We start from the raw sequence: 22729 nt of genomic DNA, 5'->3' as shown, positions 1-22729 counted from the left end.
TGAGTTTGGAGTCATGCTGAGGGCTGGGTTACATTATATGAGGCATTCACTCAGGTAGGACAGTCTGTTTCTGAAAAGCCTCGCTCCCATGAAGACTCACTCTTAGTCTGTTTTGTGTTGCTTAAACAAAATACCAGATACTGAGTAGCATATAAGGAAAAGAGGTTTACTTGGTTCATGGTTCTGGTGGCTGGAAAGTCCAAGCAGCATGGTAATGGTATCTGACAAGGACTCACTGGCTGTATCATAATATAGTGGGGGAGATACAGGGTGGGGTGGGGAGAGAGATCACATAATGAGAAAGGGAGTTGTGAAAGCCAATGTCAATGTATAACAACCCACTCTTTCTCATTAACCAATCCAGTCCCTAACCTACATCTGTGGGACAGTCATTAATCTCTTCTGAGGGTGATGCCCCATGACCTAATCATCTCTCCTAATGGACCCACCACTTAAGTACCATTATATTGGGGACCAAGCCTCCAGCCCATCAATCTGTGGAAAACAAATAATTTCCAAACCATAGCAGTATCTCTTCTCCATCTGGCACCATCAGCATGGCTACTTGTTCTTCTTTGGTGATGGCTGGACTCTGAAATAAGACGAGAGAATTGGAATAAGCTAATGAGTGAAAGAAGGAGCAACCAAGATAGAAGCCGCAGTCTTTTTGTTACCTGAAATTGGATTCCACAGCTTATCACTTTTGCCATATTCTGTTTGTTAGAACTGAGCCATTAATCTAGCCTACATTCTGGGTGGGGTAGGGTGGGGATTACATATGGGAGTGAGTACCATGAACTTGAGATCAGCGGAGACCATCTTAGAGGCTGCCTAACACAAACAGATGTATCTAAATCACTATATCCAAAGTATTGATTAATATATAGTCAATATAAAATTTTTAAGGAGGTAGTTTACATTTATTTTCATACTGCCTTTGTTATGGATTGAATGTTTGTCCACCCCCACCCCAAATTCACATGTTGAAGCCCTGACCCCCAAATGTGATGACATTTGGAGGCAGGACCTTTGGAGACAAGGTTAGATAGAGTCAGAAGGCTGGAGCCCCCATGATGGGATAATGCCCTTATAAAAACAGATAAGATCTCCCTTCCCCCACTCTTTGCATGCACCAGGGAAAGGCCATGTGAGAATATAACTAGGAAGGAGGTCCTCCAGGAACACCATCCTGCTGGCACTCTGATCTTGGGTTGCCAGACTTCAGAACTATGGGAAATAAATATTTGTTGCTCCAGTCACCCTGTCTATGGTCCTCTGTTACAGCAATCCAAACTAAGACAGGTTTCAAATTCTAGTAAGTATTTTATACTTACAACACATGTGAACTTGGATAAACTGCATTCCAATCATTAATAGCCACATGTGGCCAGTGGCTACTGTGGCATAGCACACATCTTAATAGTTTACAGTCACCCGAAAACCCAAAGAGCCTTCCTAAGGGAATCTTCTTCACCAGGAACCTCAATGACTTAAGTGACTTCTCAGATATTTCAAGTACTTCCTGCATACCAAGTACAGGGCTAAAAGTGGGGAATGAGAAATCAATACATCATAGTGCCTGTCCTAAGGGAACTCAGACAAATAAGAAGTTATCTTGGGTTTCTAGAACATTCGCCTCGAAGAGCTCTAACCTGGGATAAGCTCTGGAATAAAGCAACATTCAGTCTCTTCACAGTCCTTGGAAAGGAGGGTGAACTCCAGTGTGCCTAGCACAGCCAGAGCCACGGGGTGACCATATTCGTCATTCATTCCCAGCCCTGACCGGAGCCATGTGCTCCAGCCCTGAACTAAAGCCCATACATTGGTCTGAAAGCTGATTTGCCTTGGACATAGAACAAGTAAAATATTTGCTTAACTCCATATATTGTACTTTCCACTATTCCTCACAAAAAGGGCCTGTAGGGGAAGGGAGCTATAGTGGGGTTCACTATTTCAGGCTTTTTGCATGATTTGGTGGGGGGCCCTGCAGAAATACTGTACAATAAGCTTCAAACATATGTAACTAAATGTAAACATATGTAACTAAATTTATGTGGAAAAAATGTTCTTAACTATCTTCCCAGCTATGAATGGATTTAACACCAGGGAAAATTACTTTTAGTCTATTCCTTGTCTTAACTGGATGATGCAAAGGACTTTGCTTTTTACAGAATGTAAATATGTAGTTGACTTACATCCCACAGTGGGTGCCCTGAATTGTACATGTGGTAAATTATAATCATCATGATAGCATAACTGTGTAGCCAACATGTCCAGGGCCCAGCAGAGGAAAGTGTTCTCCCTAAACAAATGACTTAGTAGGTGATAAGATTTGCCAGTTCAGTTAAAGAATTCTGAAATTCTCAAGTTTCATTTGAGGAAAACACAGCGTATTTTAATTATTTTATTAGAAGTAGAATAAAGCAACTTCTGAGTGATCTTTCCAACAATGTAAGTAGTAGTCATTTAAAGTTAGAAAAACCCATGCCTGCCTCACGGGGAAGAAGTTAGTTTTATTTATATGGTGTCTGGAAAAATGGTCTCGAATACCTTCTTTATTAACTTCTGTTCTTACAAAAATATGTTTAGAAAAAAGTAAAACAACTGTGAAGGCAATTTCAAGTAAAGAACTACAAAGAAAACAATATATCTTTCTGACATGTAAAACCCATTTCCAGATTTTTATCAAATAGACATGTACTGGTTTATCAGTGACATAGTAGTGGCATCTTTAAAATAAAATGTCTTTGCCCTTCTATGTAGACAGAATTTAAAAATAAATAATAAAATACATGGTGACACAGGTCTCATTTCTGTGTCTGATAATGTCATGATTTTGGCAGAGCTGCAATAGGCCTGGGGCTCAATCACCCAACCTGGAAAAACATTTAGGGGGTCTGGAACATAGAAAAGTTCCCAAAGCTGTTTGGCTGGAATTCAAAGGGTGAAATTAAAGCTTCTGTTCTGTGTAAATCTGTCCAGATTTAGTGTTTTACAGCATCAGGCAATGCGATTGGTGCCAAGAACTGGTTCTGCCTAGAGGCCCCTCCAAGAAGCGGAAACTCCCATGCCCTGAAGTCAGGTTCCATTAGAGACAGAAATGAATTTTAAACATTCCATTGTAAATACAATTTATGTATGTCATCTTTTCACATGTAGAGTGGCTTCATTCTATAAGTAAAGTTTGCTCCTGTTTGAGAGGTTCTAAATACAAATGAAAAGAAAATACTATTTTAGTTGACTTTAAAACCAGGATGCTTAAGCTTGGCATTTGTGGTTGTGATTGGAAAGTGTTTTTGCAGAGTGTTAGAATGCAAATTTAAATCTACAGTATGTATTCCACAAATATCTCCCTCTATAAACATACAGACTGATTATAGATGTGAACATGCACACAGGTATGCGTATACACAGTGCATAGGGAGGCTGATAAAAACATCTGCACTTTTTCCCCCAATAAATAATGAAATAGCTTTAATTGTCATTTATTGTAACATATCCCCATCATTTCTCTGCTGTCCTCCTGAAGGCAGCTGTGAAGATCTTTGGAGAAAGTAGGAGACTCTAGGCCATAGGACACCTTTTAGCTTTTTCCATCTGAACTTTGAATTGCTTCTTAAAACTAAAAGCTGAGTCTATCAGGTGAACAAGGGACCTGGAAGTCTGCTCTAAAACTTGAACTTGTCCTATTTGGTTCTAGGACTGCCAGTGATTTCCCTGGGAGTTCAGTTTCAGTTCCCACAAAAGCTTGCCTCACCAGTTTATCTGGCCTGGGTCAGCAAGGAGGGGTTTGCCATACTCAGGAAGATCTTGATTGCTACTTTCTTCTGGAAACCTCGGGCCTCTGCTGCTGCGTGAAACCCAACACGCGTCCCCTGGGCTGGGAACGCTGGCTGGGCCAGCATGGTGCTTGGCGATCGGCATAGCCCTCGGTGCCAGGTCGGCCCAGCTCCCTGGGCAGCGGGACTGGAGCGCAGAGGCTGGAGAGGCAGGAGGACTCAGCGCAACCCGGAGCTCCAGGTTGGAGGCTCTCAAGCCTGGGTCGCTCCATCACACGCAAAAGGGATAACTGTAAGGACATCAGTGCTCCTAGATCCTCAAGTGCCGCTTCCACAGGAACTTAATGGTGAAACTAGCCGGCTTCGATGGCCGGTCGGAGCCGCTGTTGGGTCGCTTGCTTCCCTAATGCGGTCTTCTGGGGCGAAATCGATATATTTTTAAAACCTCAAGGCGAATTGATCATGAAACCCAACGAAGCTCAAGCTTCCTGGACCCTCGTTTGCACTATGTTTTCCCAAGCTCTGGAGGGGCGCCAGCAACTTTGGATTCCGAATTGTGTGATCTGTATTTGAAAGCCTCGCCTCGGCCCCCCAGTCTAAGCTCAGGGCCGCCACTCCCGGGCAGGCCCACCCGCCTCGCTGTCACCCGCTGGCTCAGGAACCACCCTTTCTCTGAAGTGCGCTTCCTGATTACCAGGCTGTTCGGGTGCGGCCTGAAGCCTTAGCTGTGAAGCAATCCCGGGACACCAAGCTTGCTTTTGCGGGATTCAGATTCTCTCTGTCATTTTCACACGTCCCTTTTGGGATTGTTTCACCTTTTTCTGAGCCCATCAATGAAACAGGCCCACAAGGCAGTTTACGCAAAAATATAATCCTGATATGGTATAGATTCCATGAAAGTTCTCACTTTCTCCAGCATCATCCCCTTTCCTTCGAATATAAATTTCATCTCTTGGCCAAGGCCCTGAAATTGAATGTTATGATTTCATCTCTTGGCCAAAGCTCTGAAATTGAATGTTAAATTTCATGGCTTTTGCATGTTGTTGAAACCAGTGTGGCATGATGAATATGTGCAATATTAAATCTCAGAAACAAAACAAAACCAAAACCCCAAACCAAAGCCCTCTCTTTAGGGCAGCCTGATTAAAGCAGCCCAAGAGAGAAGAGGGAGGATTGTGGAATCAAGAGGAAGGAGCAAGAAGGTCTCCCTTACTGTCATCAGAATATTCTCCTTCCCTGCCTCTAATCCACATAAATAAGGCATTGATTGCCTCTGAACCTCAGGCCCAATCTGAAAAGTGTGATGCAATTTCTCTGCAAGAAAACAGTTCTGTACTTTGAAAATCCACACTTTACCATTTCCTGAATTTCATACTCCCAGGAGGAAGGTAGAATAGCTCAACCTTATATGGCAGTAAAACAATGTCTTTTCTCATTTAGAATCTTTCCAATTATTCTCTGATCAAGAAAATTAGTAGGAGACTAATTTTTAAAACACCACCACCACCACCAACTACAAAACATGCAAAAAACCAAACCAAACAAAAACAAAAACAAAAACTGAAGTCCCTGGCTAGGGATATAGCCCAGTTGGTAGAGTGCTTGCCTTGCATGCACAAGGCCCTAGGTTCAATCCCAAGCACCAAATAAAAGTAACAAAATTAAAACTAAAACCCACTTATAATTATGCATTTTATTTTATGTTTTAATCCTGGACAGGCTGAGGGTATTTTAATAAACACTGGCTCTCAAAAGTAAAATGAAATTTAGTAAACATCTTTCTCTATTTGGTGGCAATGTTTTTACTCAGTGGTCTTCCCCCAAACCACCAGGGTTGGACCAAGGAGAGAAAATGTGGGCATGTATATGGTTTACTTGGATTTGACGCTTTCGATCTCAAATCTCTGTTTCCACCATGATCACATCTGGCAAACCCAAGCTGGTTTTGCTCAACTTACTAACCCCATAGTATAGACTCAGAAACACGGCTGAGTTTAGGTGACCCCTAGGTTGCTTTAACTCAGTGCAGTCCGCAAATGGCTCAGAAATCATCCCAGCCACCTCCCTGCCCACTAGAAACCCGGAATGGAACTCTCAATCTTGAGCTTTATTTAAAGCTAGAAGAAAATCAGGTCCTCTCCCCAGGCCCTAGTGCGAGTGTGTGGGGAGGGCTAGGCATTGGCAGGCGGATTCGTCTGGGCTGCAGCTGCAGCGTCGGGAACTCTTCTCCGAATCCTCTTCTTTCAGAAAACTCTTTTCTTGTCGGATGTGGTTTCCCTTTAATTAATCACTCATGCCCGCGTGTCCGCAGCGCCGCTTCCCCACTCATCCTCCATCCCCTCATATGATCTGCATTTAGGAGCCTGAGCGCTGGAGGAGCACGGTGGGGAGGGACGACGGAAGGAGCGGGTGTGGACTCGGCTGTGAGGCCGCAGTCGGCCACCGGGGGACAGTTGACGATGTCCTGCCAGATCGTCCTTCTGGAAGACCCACTTCCCGCCTTCCAGACTTTCTAGCCGCTTGTCCACTCTGGCCTCGAGGTTCCGCAGTTCCAAGCTGCGGCCTGGGTGGTCCAGGTGTTCCGGGTGGTCTTGCAGACCACATTTCGTTCAGGTTTCCTTCCCTCTCCGCTCCCGTCCCCCACCTTAGGACCTGGCATCCCGCTGGTACGAGCCACCTTGTGTCCTCTTCTTCTCCCGGACTCCTTCGAGGATCTTTCCAGGCCGGCTTGGCTTTGTTGGGCACTCTGACTTCCTAGACTATACGGGTCAAATTAGCCCAACTCCGAGACAGTTCCACCCACGGAGGCTGAAGGCCTTGCCTGCGCCTTCTCTACGGAAAGCCCTGACCCCAGGCTTCAATGTCCAGCTAGCCCCTGGATTTCGGGCGGTGTTGGAGAGTCCTGATTCAGTGGCTCTACGTTAAGCCTTGTTCCCGGGTTGCGTTTAATGCTCGCGTCACTTCCGAGCCACAAAGGGAGGCCTCCTACGCGGCCCTCCACTTCAAGGGCGCAGCTGGATGTGACTGGGACCGCCCTGGAACTCGGGTGTCTCCAAATGAGGCCCAGGCCGCCTCACGCCTAGAGAGACATATTGTCGTTTGTCGGTATTGGTGGGACTGAAGAATCACACGCGGCTGGGTGTGTAAACTTGACTAGTGTAAGATGCGCGCCCTGCGGCCCCCAAAGCCTTGGGCAGCTCGCAGGGTTTCCCAGGATCCTGTGCCACCTTGGGCTCTCGGGCTTTGGCGCGCTGGGCTACGGCCACCCTGCCAATGCCCACACCTTGCTCTTTGGACCCAAGCAGGCTTCCTAGGCCGCCGGCGCTGGGTGGAGACACACCCGCACTTTCCCGAGAGCAGGAAGGGCTGAGCGCCAAGCGGGTACCGCGCGCGAGTGGACTTGGCCGGCGCTGGGCCGAGCCGGTCTCCTGCCCACCCGCGGCCCGGCTCGGCCGCGTTCCCAGCAGCCGGGAGCGCTTCCTCCCTCCGTCACCGATCCAGGCCGCTGGTCCAGCTGTCAAAACAGGGGGTGTCTCTTTCATTCTGGCTCACAAAGTCCCAAAGGGGAACAGGGGGCCTTAATGCTTGTGTTTGGACACAAGCAATTATCCCTAATTATTCTTTTTCTTTTGAGCCTGCCCGTCCCGCCGGCGAGCCCGCCGCGCAACAGGCCCCGTAATCCTCCCCGGTCGGCGGATCTCAGTGGGTTCTGTGCGGCCCGAGGCTCGGGCGCTTTCATGTCGCTGCGGGTTTAGAGCTGATTCAAACTCATTGCGATGGGGGAATTAACCCCGAGGCCCGGGCTTTCAGGGGCCTCTGATAAGAGATTATACGTGTTGATGGCAAGCTTTTCTTGGCAAAATGTTTTCAAAGGGCTTGGAGTTGTTAAATCAAAGCGCCATTGAATTGCTCGGTACCACCCCCTCCCCCTCCTCCCGCCCTTCCCCCATCTTCATCTCTTTTCCCTTCATCCCTCCGCCCCCATCACCGCCCAGGACTGCCCACCGTGAGCGGCCCAGCTTCCTGGGAGTTGCGAATCGCTTTTCTTAGTAAGATTTTCCCCCCTTGATGCCTCACCCAGTGAGGGTTGTTTTTGTAGGTGCTGCTGCCGCTGGGCACCTTGGTACCCCTTCCCCGCCCCTCCTCCTTCCCGTCCACTTTCTCACACACACACACACACACATGCTCTAGTCAAGAAAACATGTCCCAGATGAAAGACTTTTTTTCCCCTCCCTCCCCCAAAAGTACATGTGTTTTGTAGAAAACGGAGGTGACAGGGTGGGATAACGAGGAGAAAGGAAGGGTAGTTTTCTTGCCTCCTCCCCTCCAAAAGGTCAGGGGAGTCAGAGGCGAGCCATAGGGTTAAAAAGTGCTGTGGGCAGAGTTCAGATGTCCCACGAATCTCACGGTTTTGCCCTGGGGGCGATGTGGGGCCACTCAAATGACAGAAAGTGGATGTTGGGAGCATTGTGTGGGCTTAAGTTTGCACTGTGGAAAGTCGTCTTTATTCAGAGAATTGGGTCCAATTATAAATCGCAAAGGATTGTGGGTACTCCGCAGAGCCCTGGTTTGGGTGCATTGGGAAATGCAAAATTTGGATTTAGGCTAAAAAAGTCCTACAGGGACTAAATAGACATCTACCTTTGAAAAAAATGAAAGTATTTAAAAATGCCAAATACATGAACCTGATAACATTTTTTTTTTTTGCTGTCATTTTTTGCCCCTCTTCTCCACATATATCACATATACCACATCATGTTGGTCAATATCTACAGCTAAACTTCTTGGCCATCTGGACTTTTATCCCCCTCTGTCACCCTTTATCTGCTGGGCTGAAACCTAGCAGGCTGTCTCTTTGGCAGGTCTGACATCCTGTCTGATTTTTGCCATCCTCCTTGGTGTGGTGCAAAGGTGGAATTGTGTCCTGTTGTTTGGCCAGTGGCTGGGCTTTGACAAAAATAGATGGGTTATTGGGAGAACTATCTGCCTGATTCCACAGCCATACTCCACACAGGATTGGGCCCCTAGGCTACCATCTACTGCCTAAATTGATAGTCTAGTATAGAATACTATACTGCTGTGAAGCCTTCAAGCCATTAGTGTCTCTACCCCTTCCTGTTTACTTGTCCCATAGGACCCCAGCCAGCCTAAAACCCAGTGTGCCTGCTCAGGAACCTGCTCAAATTATAACAAAATTTTGTGCCAACTTGGCATCTATTGTGTCTGCTGGATTCCTGAAGGATAAACTGGTTGCTTGATTTATTTCTCTGCTTGTTTTGTACTTAATGAGCTGTGATGGTTCTGTAGGAAGCAAAATGCATTATTACTTTTTGTTTTTCATTGTCATGGAATCTATGGCCCTATATATCCTCATAATTAGATAATGTATAGTTTAGTATTTTATTATTTTAGCTTATAGTATCTTTAGTATCTTAAACTATGTGTACCTTAAAGATACTTTAGATCTTATAGTATCTTTAAGGTACACATAGTTTTTGTAATCTTGATCTATTTCATTGATAATATTTTATTTAAATTTTTGAGTCTCCTAGTGAAAACAAAAATAGATAAGTAGGATTACATCGAACTGAAAAGCTCTGCATAGCAAAGGAAATAAGTAACAGTGGGAAGACAACCCAAAAATTATGAGAAAATATTTATAAATAATTTTACATCAGATAAGGGGTTAATATCCAATATATTTAAGGAATGCAATGTACTCACTGATTTAAAAAAACTAAAAACTAATAACCCAATTTAAAAGTGGGCAAAGGAACTGAATAGATGTATTTCCAAAGATATACAGTTGGCCAACAGATATGTGAAATATGCTCAGTATCTTTTAACATCAGAGAAATGAAAGTTAAAACCACAATGGGATATGAACTCATCACTGTTAGATTGGCTCTTATCAAAAAGGAGAAATATAACAAGCGTTTGTGAAGACAAAAGGGAAACTTTGTGCATGGTTGGTGATGTTGTAAACTAGCACATCCATTTTGGAAAACAGTATGAAAGTTCCCCAAAACACTCAAAACAGAATTACTACAAGATTCGGCATTTCCATTTTAGTATCTAAAGGAATTAAGGAAGAAATGTCTGCACTCCCATGGTCATTGCAACAGTAGTCACAATGCTAAATATGGAATCAACTGAAGTGTTTGCCTAGGGCTAGGGGGAGGAGAATTGGGGGGAAATGGGGAATAACTGCATAGAGTGGGGTTTCTTATTAGAAGTATAAAAATGTTCTAAAGTTGGTTGTAGTGATGGTTGCACAACTAAGTGAATACACTAAAAACTACTTTTACTTGTACACTTTAAATGGATGAATTATATGGTATATGAATTGTCTCAGTCTGTTTTGTGTTGCTATAACAAAATATCTGAGACCGGGTGATTTGTAAAGAGTAGTAGTTTAGTTCTGGAGACTGTTCCCAGTCTTCACATGTGACAGCATGGTGCTCAGCATCTGGTGGGGCCTTCTTGCTATATTACAACAGGCAAAAGGAATCATGTGGCAAGACAGATCAAGTATGCTACCTCAGTTCTCTCTTCCTTTCTTATAAAGCCACTAACACCATTATGAGGGTCCCACCCTCATGGTCTCAACTAATCCTAATTAATTCTTAAAGGCCCCATCTCCAAATACCATAACCGTGTGCATTTGTAAATTAAGTTTCTAGTAATGTTGGAGGGGACAGTTCAAACCATAGCATAGATAAATAAAAACAGGATTTGATGATCATCAGTGTGGCATTGGTGGTGGGGATGATGTTACTTATAGCTTTGACTAGAGGAGACTTGTAGAGAAGATATTTGGGTAAAAGCCTGAACTGAAGGTGTTACCCATGCAGATATCTTTAGAAGAATACTCTAGGTAGAGGGAACAGTCACTACTCTGGCTATTGGAGGTACAGAGGGTAGGCTGGTGGGGCTGCAGCAGAGTGATGGAGCAGGAGAGGTCAGAAATGAGGTCAGAGATTAAACAGAGGTGAGGTATGGGGGGTGGGCAGGGGAGGTATGAGCCTGTGGGGATTGGAGTGGAGGACAGGCATGCTCTGAGTAGAGTCCAGTTTTCTGGACTGCAGAAGGGGAAGCCATACAGGGAGAAAAGTCATGAGGCTATTACTGGGGCCCAGACAAGAGACAGAAACTTAGAGCAGGGAGGGAGCAGTGGAACTAGTGACAAGTGGTCAGATTTTAGATATATTTTGAGAGTTTAGCAAACAAATTTTCCTGATGCATGGGATGTGAAGCAAATGTTTTAAACTCCAAGATTTAGAGATTGAGCTACTAGAAAGATGATGTTGTTATCAATTGGGATGAGGAAACCTGGGGTGGAATATGTAGGGAAATGTTCAGAGTTGAGTTTGGGCCATGTTAAGTTGGAAGTCTCTATTGGTTATACAAAGTCCCAGGCAAGGGGAGAGGTATGGGCTGGGAATAGAAATTCAGCAATTGTATCTTTGTAGCATGCAAAGCCATATATGGCTGAGAATAGGGAGGAGTAAGGACTTGGATTGCCAGGTCCTTGAATGATGGAAAATTTCTAAAAGAATGATTTCATTTTGGGGGTATTTTTTTTTTTTTTTTTTTTTTTTTTTTTTTGCGGTCCTGGGGATTGAACCCAGGGCCTTGGGCAAGCTAGGCAAGTGCTCTGCTACTGAGCCATACCCCAGCTCTTGAGTTTATTTTTCAATGGTTAATAAGCTTTTTAAGAAGTTATAAGGTTTTTTAAAAATTTCAATTGTAGTTTAAATAATTTATGTTTTTTTTCTGGGATTGATGACATCTTGTGGTGATTTTCAAATTTAATGAAGTGAATTTGTTTAATTATTCTATAATTTCAAAAGACTTATTTATGTTTACATATGCTCCATTTTTATTCTCAATTCTGTATTTCTGCATTTTATCTATTATTAATGTTGGTCTTGAAAGAAGTTTGTGTATTTTATTAATTTTTTTTAAAAGAACTCATTTTTTACTTTGATGATTCTAAGTTTGACTTTCAATCTATTTCTTTCATCAGCTTCTGGTCTTGTTTTATTATTTCCATATTTCTACTTTCTCTATATTTATTTAGTGAAGGTATAATAATGGTATATTATCTTAAACTTTGAGAAGGTTTTTTACTTATTCTGGGGATTGAAGCAGGGGTGCTCTACCACTGAACTATATCCACAGCCCTTTTAATTTTTTATTGGAGACAAGGTCTTGCTAACTTGCTGAGGCTGGACTCTAAATTGCAATCCTCTTGCCTCAGACTCCCACATTGCTGGGGTTACAGATTCGCTACCATGTTCAGACTTACCCTAACTTTTGACCTGATAGTTTAGCTTGTTGTAGAATTTTGATTGTCAGCACATTGCAGATAATATTCCATTATCTTCTAGCTACGATTATGCTGTTAAGAAATCCACTAACACAATTGACAGTCTTACTATGGATGGTATTTCTTATTGATATCTTTTCAAATCTTTTCTATGTCTGAGGTTTTCTTCTTTCACTATGGTTGTGCCTTCATTTTGACCTATACTATAATTTCTGAAGCAATTAACAATTTTCATTACGTCTGAGAAGTTTTTGTTAATTATTATTTTTACAAAGAACCTTTTTAATTGAGACATATTTCACATACCATAAAGTTCAACCACTTAAAGTATTCACTTCAATGGTTTTAGGGTTAACAGAGTTATATAATCATTGCCACCCATTATCTTTTGAATGCTGTTTTTCCATCATTCATTTTATTCTTTTTTTGTGGTAGTCCTTTTAAACATATGTTAAACTACTGGAATTTGAGGGAGCCTAACACATAATATCCTTTTTCCCCACTGAAAGTCAAAATTAATTGAGAGTTAAGCAAGGACATTAGACAGATGGAAATAAAAAGAACAGCTTCATTGCTAATAAATGCTGGATTCAGGGATGTGGCTTAGATGTGTGGCAACCACAGATCTCTCAAAACTAAACCCCAGATTAGAATTATCCACACCCTCTACTACAAGCAGTATGGAATTCCCACATGATTCCCACATGAAGATTGCCCCTAAAAAATGTATGGGGGGGGGAATAGAAGTTTATTGGATTAGACAAAGGGGAATGAAGGGAAGGGAGGGAGATGGAAATAGGAAAGACAGTGGAATGAACTGGATATAACTTTCCTGTGTTCATATATGAATACATCACCAGTGAAACTCCACATCATGTACAAATGTAAGAATGGTATCCTAATTAGAATAAATTATGCTCTACGAATGTATAATATGTCAAAACACACTCTACTGTCATGTATATCTAAAACGAACAACACCAAAAAATTACATAAAGATACCTTTGATATTTTCATTTGAAAATCCTGAATGTTAAGCTCAATAATATTAATATCACTTAAAAATTGTTGGACAATACAAGAAACAAAAATGACATAAATGATATTTCAAATAATTAGTCAAAATATCATTTTTGGTAGATGATTGTATATCAAGAAAAGACAAGGGAATCTGAGGATCATGGCACACACCTGTAATCCCATCAACTTGGGAGACTGAGGCAGGAGGATCACAAGTTCAAGGCCAGCCTGGGCAACTTAGTGAGTCCTGTCTCAAAATAAAAAATTAAAAGGGGCTGGTGATGTCACTCAGTCATAGAGCACACCTAGGTTTGATCCTCAGCACTGAAAAAATAAAAGAAAAAGGGGAAATAACTAAATAACTAGATTGTTTTGACACGGAGCATCAACAGGGTAAATGTCAATTATCCCCAAATTAATGTGTAGTTTTAATACAATTCCAGTTTAAAAATTCAATACAATTTTCCTGAAACTCTGAAATTTTCATAAAATTAATAAAAATAGAAATGAGTAGGAATATCAAATAATGTTTTAAAGAAGAGGAGCTATGGAGACTGCCAGCTTTGAAAATATATTGTTGAAAACAGCATAATTAAAACAGGATCCAAATATTGAAGAAGCACTAAGCATAGCTATCAATTAAATAAAATAGAAAGTGCAGAAATAAAGCTTAGCATACATCAGAATATGGTACATAATTTTCTTATATTCATATATGAACACACGACCAGTGTAACTCCACATCACGTACAACCACAAGAATGGGAAGTGACACTTCATGTATGTATAAAATGTCAAACTACATTCCACCATCATGTTATAACTAGAAAGAACAAATAAAAAGATTTAGAAAAAGAATATAATATGTGGTTTAAAAAAAGTTGTAACCAAAGAGTAGTGTAACTGAATAAAGCCTGTTAGGATGACTGATCTCTACATTTTGGAGGGAGTTTATGTGTGTGCTTCCAGCTGCACCTCCCCACCCCTGTTAAGTGTAACTAAAGAATTGAGCTAAAAGGAAGGAAAAATCATAGAAAAAAATCAAGAAAGCACGAATCAACACTTTTTAGCTCTCTGGCAAGTGTGACCACATTGTATGCTTTGAAGCAACAAAAGGAACCACAGAGACCAATAAACAGATTGAACTGTACTAAAAAGTTTATACTTCTATCCAAAAAAATAATTAAAATAAGAAAACATGGTGAAATATGTTTCTATTATGAGTGTGCACGTTTTCCCTTTAACCAGAAATAGAGTATGTGTGGGTATATATATCATCGTATGAAGTGCTCCCTCTGAGTGGAAAAATAACTTGTGGTATATTCATACAGTGTAACTCAATTTAGCCTTTAAAATGAATGAACTGATTCTTACAGTTTGTCAAAATACACAATAGAGTCTAAAGAAAGTAAGACGCAGAATGCTAAGTTTCGAATGTTAATAGTCACACAAAGTTTAGAAACTCACAAATCTGTACTCTGTGTGTGTGTGTATGTGATGACCAAGGACTAAAAATATTAAAATGTGGAAGGGAAAGATATATAGCAACTGTAAGTGGTTACCTCTGCAAGAGGCCATGGGAAGTGGGTCCAGGAAAACTACAAAGGAACTCTGTGCTCCTTTTCCGTGTGTCTGAAATATTCCATAATTTTAAAAAGAGAGGACTATAGAAGGTGGAGATTGGATATCATAAAGATAAAGGGATGATCAGGGGAGCAGAAGGAGATAGAGAGGGAGGGAGGTGGTACCAAAAAGGGAGGAAATGGGGAGATAATTAAACAAAATCATGTTACATGCACATATATATGACAGAGAATTTCACTTTTATATATATGTAGAAAGCACCAATCAAGACAAACAAACAAACAAATAAGCAAAAGGAAAGTCAGTACAAAAAGGGGAATTGGGGGAGGGAGGAGAAGAGGGAAGATGGTGCGGGTGGCCGGGACTGAAACTGAATAAATCAAATTTCATGCATGTATGATTTTGTCAAAATGATCCCAACTACTATCTAGAACTATAATGCTGTAATTGACAAAAAAGAGGACTTATGAATTACTAAGAACACAACTCTAAAACTCCAAAATATGTATGTGAAAACAACAGGAACGAACAATACTAAGGAATTACACACATACAAAGATGGATAGAGCCTCAGCAACCAAAGATGGTTGAGATTACAATGGAATGCTAAGCACCTCAATTGGATTAGTGGAAAAAAAATTTTAATTTTTCCTGGTCCAGAAATTAGTATAATTATGTTTTTAAAATACTTATACTGCATATAGAATCTTATTTTTTTTTTTTTTTGCCCAGGGCAAAAACATCAAGCAGTGTGAGACTCTTATCTTTTTTTTTTTCTTCTTCATAGTTAAGCCCTCACTTATCGCAACTTTCAAATCTCAAGAACAAATTTCTCTTTTAACAAATTTCAAACTTCCTCAAAGGAACTCCTGGAATAGCTAAGGACAGAGTCTGGCCCTAAATGTTTTCCAAATAGCCAACTCTTAATCCTTAAATGTCCCTCAAATAAAACTTCTAATTCTCAAATAGCCACCAAATCCTCAAACTTTTCTTAAAGCATTCAACACAATTCATAATTCTACAAATCAAATCCAGACTTTGGTGGAACTCCACCCCCAATTCACCCATCTGTGTGTGGGACGCGTGTGCACACACCAGCAACAGAGTTTACTTGTGGTTTTTGTTTTTAAGGGCTTGTCAGTCAAGACAGAGCTGTCTTTTGTGAAAGCACAGGCCTCTTCTACACCAGACATACCCCAAGCCCCCAGTGACTGTCATCAACACTTGGCTTTTTTCATTTGTTTTTAAAGAGAATGGTGGGGGGCATCCTTGGAATAGAGATGTCGAAGCAGCAGGAGGTATTTTTATTTTTGTTTTTGTGTTTGCACAAGGGAGCCCTAAATATATCGAATTTCTGGTTTGCCTCAGTTCCTCAGGCAGTTTCTTCAGGATTCCAGTCTTGTGTGAGGTTCTTTATCCCCTGCCTCCCCATTCCTCCAAGGTGACTAAAAAGAGAGACAGCAAAGAAAAAGTTGCACTTCCTTTCAGAATCTAAATATTTGAGTTCATGAGTAAACGGAGACATATTTGTGTGACAGTTCTCACCAATTCATGCCTAGTGGTGATTTCAAACTAAAATAAAAGGGAAGTTTGGCAGTTTGCAGATTCAAAGATGTCTGGAAGAGAATTCCCAGAATGTACACGTGGATGTAACAGGGAAGACTGTACTGGGGGGTGGCTGGGACTGAGGTGAGCTGAAGCTGAGCCAGGGCTCAAAGTAGGTGCTTCACAAAAGTGAGACCCTTCAACTCAGGTAAAGACAGCAAGAGCCAACTCCCCCAGAGGCTGACCCATGTGCCAAATGCTACAGCAAGCATTTATATGGATTCATTCACTTAACATTCCCCGAACCTGTGATGAAGATACCGTTACTGCTCCCATTTTATAGTTCAAGAGACTGAGGCCCGGAGAGATCACATAACTTTCTCAGGACCACACAGCTAGGAAGCAGTGGAGTTGGACTCTCCCCAGACATTCTAGTTAGAAGCCTGGTGAGTTCCTATGCTCTAGTGCCAAATTCTCCATCAGCGATCAGATGGGAAGAAAGGCCAAGAGAGTCAAGTTGAATGTGCTTGGTGAATTACTCCCAGGTGTCTTTTGGTTCAGAGGAGGGATGCAATGCACTACTCTGTGCCCCCAGCTGCACTAGGTGTGGGTTGCACAGCTGAGTAAAGCTTGTGCTCTGACCCCCAGGCCTCCTGTTCTGCTGAGAGGCATTGGCTCAGCTGAGCTCAGCGGATGTGATAGAATGCACAATCCCATCACATTGGTCTCTGAGAGTCAACTGTGTTTATATATTCAGGAATATTTTAACATAAACTTTTTATTTTAGAATAGTTTTAGATTTACGGAAAAATTGCAAAGATCGAACAGACAGTTGCTGTGAGTTCTTCATGACTTTTCCCCTATTAACTTTTTTTTTTTTTTGGTACTGGGGATTAAACCCAAGGGTGCTTTTACCACTGAGCCACATCCCCAGCCTTTTTTTTATTTTCTATTTTGGCACAAGATCTCACTAAGTTGCTTAGGGCCTCACTAATTTGCTGAGGCTGGCCTTGAACTTGTGCTCTTCCTGCCTCAGCCTTCTGAGTCAGTGGGATGACTACAGGTGTGTGCCACCATGCCTTGCCTATTATTAACATCTTGCATTAATGTGGTGAATCTGTTACAATTAAAAAGCCCAAATTGATACATTGTTATTAAATACTTTATTCAGATTTCCTTAGTTTTTACCCAATGCCCCTTTTCTGGTCCAGGATTTCATCTAGGAAACGACATTTCATTTAGTGATTAATTTTTCTTAGACTGCAACAATTTATTTCTCAGACTTTAATTGATTTTGGTGACCTTTACAATCTGGAGGAGTACTAGTCAGTATTTTGTAGAATGTCTCTCAACTGTGATTTATTTTTCTCATGCTTAGACTTGAGAAAGAAGACCTACAGGTGAGGTGCTATTGTCTTTATATTGTGTTAAGGGTACCTGTGCTCATGTTACTTATCACTGTTGTTAACCTTGGTACCTGGCTGAAGTTGTGTTTGTCACGTTTCCTTACTATAAAATTACTCATTTTTCTTACATTGTATTCTTTGGAAGGAAGTCATCAGCCCACACTTAAGGAAAATAATCAGAAATTTTGTTAGCCAGTTTTTAAACGTTTGGTAGCTTGAAATCTGCCATGGTGGGAGTGTTTGTATCTTGGAAATCAGCAAACTCTGCAGTCTGGGTTCTTTTGGAGAGCTGGACTCCCAGTCCACCGTTGGATGGAAGTGTGGCATGATGTGTGGGCAGGTAGAAAGGCATTTGGATCAAGGGGCTGGAAAGGCAAAACTAGATTCAGGGGCAGGAGCCAGTGTGCTGTGCTTAGAGGACATGGATTAGGATTATAAAGGCTTGGCACAGACCCTATAACCACCTGGGAGCCAAGAGAAACCATTCTTCAGAATGTTTTAATTTAATCAGTCTGGGACCTTGATGGACCTTGTTGTTTCTTTCCTTCTCATAGTAGTAATAACTATCATTTATTGAGCATTTTTTACTTATAGGTGCTTTTCTTGTCCTTGATTTTATCCATTCCTCATAGATCTCCAGGGTGTGTATTATTAGTTTCATTTTACAGATAATAAAATTTAGTACTTAAGTGACTTACCCAAGAGTATGACCAGCAAGCTGTGAAACTGGGACTCAAACCCTGTATAATTCCAGCCACGCAGTTTTCTGATTCTTTTACATTCTCCTTCCTGCAGTCCTGATTGCTCATCAGATCTGTTTCAAGATGGTGAAAAGGTGATTGACAGTGAGTTTCTAGGACTTGATGGGTGATTAAAGTGTGCTGCCATTGCCACGCAGAACATTCTGTCATAATTCATGCTCATGGAAGTGCATGGCAACTGGGACAGGTGCTGCTGTGTCGACTTCATTTCACTCAGGTCAGACAAATTATACTGTCATTTTACCATCAACTCCTCCAGACCAAATATTCTTTCTTAATAATGTTTTCTTTATTTTTCCCTGTGGATGTATTAATAAGGAAGAAAAAATTATGACACCCTTAAGTTTTGTTTCTTGATTGAACTCTGTGATGTCTTTATGATTTGATTCATGACTTCATTCTTTTCTGAGGCAATTTTAAAGAAACAGACTTATAAAAACTCAGCACTAGAATTAACCATAAGAGTTTTGGTTAACTATATAAAAACCACACAATCTATATGCATAGTGAACAAATGTGTATAAAAAATGCAGTATATTTCATTTAAAAAAACAAGCATAAAAATCACTCAGAGTTAATGTAATATTTAAGGCAAACAAAACGCTACTTGATCTGTTTCCATCTGAGTCATTCAGGGAATTTCAAGATATTTTTAGGATAATCTTCAAGAAGCATTGGAAGGTTAGAGTTGGGCCTGCCTGAATCATAAAGAATAGCATATTGCTTTAGTAAACTTAAATTACTATTTTTGACGAAGACTTCATTGGTCTTATTAAGGTCTGGGCAATGTTAGGAACTGGTATTAAATGATGGTAGTATTTCTTTTTTTCTTCTTGTTACATCATTGAGACTTTTTAAACAGTACATCTAGAGGTGGATTGGTACATGAGTTCATTCATTTTGTTTTATTTGATTCACTTGTTTCTCCCCCTTCCTAACCTCCCTATCCCCAGACAGAGATACTGCCTGAGATGATTGGACCATAAACAAACACCTGACCAATGGGGGGGGGTCAATTTCTAGACCAGCTGAGCTAATCCTCCCCCCAAGAGTATTTACCTTTGCAGAAAGAGAGACTGAGCCAGCCTGTTGATGGATGGTGATAGACTGAAGGTCATGTGGAGTCAGTCCAGGTGCAAGTTGAAGTCATGAGACTTCATGGTCTAGTAGACCCAGGAAATAGTAGGAGCTGCTCTGTGGAGAGGAACTGGAGAGAAGACAAAGTACAGAGAGACACAACATGAGAGAAGGAGGGAGGAACTCTAGTTATTTATTCCCCTGTCCAGACCTCTATGGTCAGCTGATGCTGGTTTTCTGGCTCTGGATGCCTGTGAGATTGCTTGTTACTCATTTTACAAGCTGCTTAGATGGATTCCACTCACAAACCAACAGATTCCAGACTAAGCCAACTCTAGACACCAAATGACAAGTACAGACTAAAAATATAGTCCCCCCCCATCCTTTTAGTATCACACCTATTCACCAAGGCATTGAAGGTCCATAGGGCAACATAGGGTTCAGGGGTAAGAAAGAGTAGATGAAATGAATGTATAAGAAGCTTTTCCATGTGTTATGGCCTATAAATTCCTCTCTCATGACATTTTCTGGTAGCATTTCCCTTGGTTAGTCTTTTTCACCTGAAGCCTTGTGAGCCAATGAGCAGGCTCTTCTAAGATCACTGCTCAGCCCTTCGATAGCCACCATCAAGTCCCGAATGGCACCACTCCCAAGAGTCATTCTGCTCCTCTACTCATGATAAGTGATGGCAGAACTTTCTAGAGATATCTGGATAGAGTTTCATTCATTTGATAAATATTTATTGACTTCCTTCTGTGGCTAGGAACTGTGCCAGGGAACAGCAATGAACCAAATAGTTTATCTCTTACCTGCATGGAATTGTGTCTTGGTTGGGGGACACTCGTGACGAACACCTCAAAGTGTGTAAACAGGAGAGTCCTGGAGAATCACTTGTGATGGTGGGGCTGCATGAAGATCTTACCTAGTCATCAGTCACTGAAGAAAGACCTCTCTGAGGATAAGAAAGAGCCAGTCATGAAGAAATTTAAAAACAGAGGAAATGGCCTGGCATGCTCAAAGTTCCTTCCATGGAACAGAGGAGAAACCAAGAGGTTGAAAGAAGGCAGAGAGGTTGGAGTGTGTGGTGTCTCCATCGTGCACTCCCTTGGTGCCAAACTGTTCGTGTGATTTTCTTCTTTTTTGAGGTTTCAGTCTTATCTGGATTTTTAGTTCCCAAATCTCTTGGTTGGCTTTCCACAGTCTCTCTCCCATTCCACCCCCTCCTCTCCTGTCCCATACTTGCTGGACCTGTCAGGCTTCCCCCTCACTCACCAGGCTATTGCCATCATTTTCTAGATGTAGCAGCAAATTCTATCTTGTTCATGGTTGTAGCTCAGCACCTAGTACCTGGCATTAGTAGATGCTCACAAAATATTTGCTGAATGAATGTTTGAAATGTCCAGTCCAGGCTTTGCCCCACCTTCCACAGTCCTATTTTGCATGCTACTGTCATGATTTTTGCTCTAAACCGGAAATCCCATGATGTTACTGAACAACAGAGAAATCCTCTGGTGATTGGTTTCCATTGCCCAAAAGACCAGCACCCTTAAATTCACCTTCACAGGTCTTCAGAAGTTGATCCCTACCTGCTTTCAAAGCTTATCTCCTAAAACCAGCTATTCAAAAGTGTAATCTCTTGGTGACCTCACAGTTCCCTTTGCTCTCCCTACAGGGTTGCTCCCCTTCTCAGTCAGGCCAGATCTTTTTCATTCTTCTCACCTTGGTTCAAATGTCGCCTGCCTTTCATGTTCCTGATACTGCCCTTTCCTTCAATAGGCACTAACCATGCTCTCTGAGCTCAACACTTTGTTCCTATGGCTGCCATAGCCCCAACCCATGGATTACCCATTAACTTGCCTATATCTCCAGAGAGATGGCAGCTCTGCTCATGCTACCAACCCCAAGAGCACAGGAGTGGCATATTTATTAATCTTTGTGACCCCAGTTGTTAACATGGGGCCACATGTGAGATTAACAATGAAAGCTAAAATCTACTGAGTGCTTACAATGTGCCGAGCCTTTTACACAATTAGCTCTTGAATCTTTAAAATAATCCTAGTAGACAGGTCACATTGTGATTTCTATTTTAGAACAGAGGAAACTGAGGCTCAGAGAAGTTAAATGCATTGCCTGGCCTTGCACAGGTAGCTAGCAATGGCAGAGCTCAGATTTGAACCTAGACATCCTATGTGTGGCCCACAACTCACACTGCATCCCAGAATGACTCCTCATTTCTTATGAGGATCACACGAGGAGCTCCATTACATAATAACTGAACCTCTGGACCACTAAGAATGGAACTGAGCATAGACCCTCAGGGTTGAGAACCCTGATGAAAGGCATCACCTGGAGAATTTGTTAAATATGTAGATCACCACACCTCTCTTCCAAACATGTGGTTTCAGTAGATTAGGGTTGAAGCCCAGAGATTTGTGGTTTAACTCCTGGTGACTTCCATCTTAACAGATATACAACTAGAGAGCAGGTTTCAAGACATTTAATCAGACCTTTAGACTCTAATCTACATCATCTGTCAATGCAGATATCCAGACATTGGGAAATATCTTTGGCTGTGTGTTTGTGTGGCTGCTTTGCAGGGGTCACTAAGCTGGAAAAGCTGATGGCACCATACAAGTAAACAGCTCCAAAAGTGTTACCCAGTAGTGCCTGCAATCAAAACCCAGTTATCTTGCCAGTACTCGTCTGTCTTGTTCATTCTATATACGTTAGCCAAAAACTGAATGAGGGGCCATGTGGCTCTTTAAGAAGTGGCTGGGTACAGTGGAATGCTGGGGCAGGAGGACCACAGATTCAAAGCCAGCTTTATCAACTTAGTGAGACCCCAAACAACTTACAAGACTCTGTCTCAAAAATAAAAAGGGCCAGGGATGTAGCTCAGTGGTAAAGCGACCCTGGGTTCAATCTCCAGAACTGAAAAAACAAAACAAAACAGAAGTGTAGAAGAGAAAGATGAGACCATATGGGCATCAGCGAAGAACCAGATGAGTCCTTCTCCACACCTTTTTCTGAGCTCACCTGCCAACACACACATATACATACTCATACTCACACTTAAAGTGAAACTCCTGTCACTGTCTCAGTGTCCCTTTTTTTTAAAAAAAAAATATTTTTTGGTTGTAGATGGACACAATACCTTTATTTTATTTATTTCTTTTTATGTGGTGCTGAGGCTTGAACCCAGTGCCTCACACATGCCAGGCAAGC

The 22729-nt window shown here is 41.7% G+C and overlaps 1 long non-coding RNA gene across 1 annotated transcript; it reads right to left on the bottom strand.

Moving 5' to 3' along the window:
* Positions 1-488: 488 nt before the first annotated feature.
* On the bottom strand, positions 489-19639 carry LOC124080758 (uncharacterized). Its single transcript, XR_006847836.2, has 3 exons — positions 19487-19639; positions 18365-18480; positions 489-592 (listed from the first exon to the last, which is right to left on the bottom strand). It is a non-coding gene; the product is annotated as an uncharacterized LOC124080758 (long non-coding RNA).
* Between the last annotated feature and the right edge of the window lie 3090 nt (positions 19640-22729).

Source organism: Marmota monax, unplaced genomic scaffold (genome assembly GCF_021218885.2).
Source record: "Marmota monax isolate L192 unplaced genomic scaffold, Marmota_monax_Labrador192_F-V1.1 WCK01_AAM20220418_F8-fsc00018, whole genome shotgun sequence".
Lineage (NCBI taxonomy): Eukaryota > Metazoa > Chordata > Mammalia > Rodentia > Sciuridae > Marmota > Marmota monax.
Note: the sequence above shows the minus strand (reverse complement) of the source record. Positions and strands in the feature narration are given on the sequence as shown.